Source organism: Brassica oleracea, chromosome C8, assembly GCF_000695525.1.
Source record: "Brassica oleracea var. oleracea cultivar TO1000 chromosome C8, BOL, whole genome shotgun sequence".
NCBI classification, from domain to species: domain Eukaryota; kingdom Viridiplantae; phylum Streptophyta; class Magnoliopsida; order Brassicales; family Brassicaceae; genus Brassica; species Brassica oleracea.
In genome coordinates, this window is record NC_027755.1 from 17,865,639 (window position 1) to 17,867,508 (window position 1,870).

Genomic DNA, 1,870 nt, shown 5'->3' on the forward strand with positions numbered 1-1,870 from the left:
AAGAATCCGGTGTTCCATGGTCGAAGCAAACACATTCATTCAAGGTATCATTTTATTAGAAAATGTGTTGAAAGGAAGTTGATTGAAGTCGAGCATGTGCCCGGGAGTGAACAGAAGGCAGACATTTTAACAAAGGCTTTGGGAAGAATAAAGTACAAGGAGATGAGAGAGATGATTGGAGTTCAAGATTTGAAAGACATGAAGTTCAAGCTTAAGGGGGAGAATGTTGTAAGCTTGAAGGAAGCTTGAGTATCAAGCAATCCTAGTCCTAATAAGATTGTGATCTTTAGAGATAATGATCAAGGTTATATTTAGGAGTTATCTAAATATATGTTTACAATTAGGATTAGGATAAGTGTGGTCTTATATAAAGACAATGTCGAGTTAGAGCATTGTTGGTGTGAGTTTTAGAGAGCTTAAGTTTTGTGCAAGTTTTTTAAGCAATAAGAAGAGTGAGTTCTTATTATCTTTGAGTTCATACATACATTCGAGTCTTACAAACAATAATATCAGTAACTTTACAATTAATAGAGCATCATATCTTTGTTTCTGATGAGAGAAAAATTGTTGTGATTGGTAAAGATCAGGCCTCAACGCCAGTTTTTAGCAACTTTGAATCGACTTGCCCTCCTGCTAAAATAATAGATTCACAATACCAATAAACTGTAAAAGAGAGTACATGTCCCACCATTGGAAAATAAACCTATCTACAAAGAGACCAATAAGAACTACATAGATGGAGAACCAACAATTTATTTTTGTCACTCAAATCCGTAACATCTTTAGTCTTGAATGGCAGTGGTGCAGCCGTGTAGAGACACTTACTGCCATCATAAACAGGAATCTTCTATGCCAAAATCTTCACCAGGTCTTTCTTCACCTTCTTCAAAATAACCATTTGGCTGATTAAAACTCGTAAGCAAACATTAAAACAAATACCAACCCAACAAGTTGCATAGGTGAAGCAACAACAACACTATGAGACAAAATAAGTCAGATATGCAAACACAAAAAAAAAAAAAACAGATTCATTGTGTCCCTTCTACGATTACGGAGAACATAACAAAATAATAAGAATCGAAGTTTCTTCTATAGAGGTTGCTACAGTCTTTCGATGAAATAGATTACCAATAAAAAAAGTCAGCCACTAAAATTCAGATTCGTTCGTATCAAATCTCTAGAGCTTTGTGAAATAGATGACCAGAGTTTTGTGAACTATTTTAGAACACCGAACAAAAAAGAGAGATCCTTGATTCCTCAAATAACAAGCACAACAAAAAAAAAAAAAAAAACTTACATTGTAGATTTTTTTGAAGATGAAGTTTGAATGGTGGAATATTATTGGTTTCTCGTTTGGAAAGTGTTGTTTCGTAGATTATTTTGTCTACCTGTTTTAACCAAAATGCTGACTTGTTTGAATAAAATGTGTTGATTGGATGATTAATTTTTTTCATTAATTTACGTGTCATTTGGAATTTGAAAATGTTGAGGTGTCATAATCTGGAGAGACCTCTTATTTAATTATAGTGTTGATTTTCATGGACCAAGTGGCTACATGGAATATTATACTATATAGTTTGAACATACATATTGAAGTAAATATGGAATGAGCCCTACCAAAACTTATAATTAAGAGAAATTGTAGTTAGAAGTTACTAATTACTATTAGAGCATTCAAGTGATCCCTGAATCCCCTATATATTATTTGAGAAGCATTACAACTTATTTTTGTAGCCACATGTCATCACTAGAATGATTCTTAGAATCATTAGAGAAATATGTTGGTCCATCTAATTATATAATAAGCTTTTTATTAAACTAACAATAAATTCATCATTAATGTACTTTATTATTTCCTTAAATAAAATTT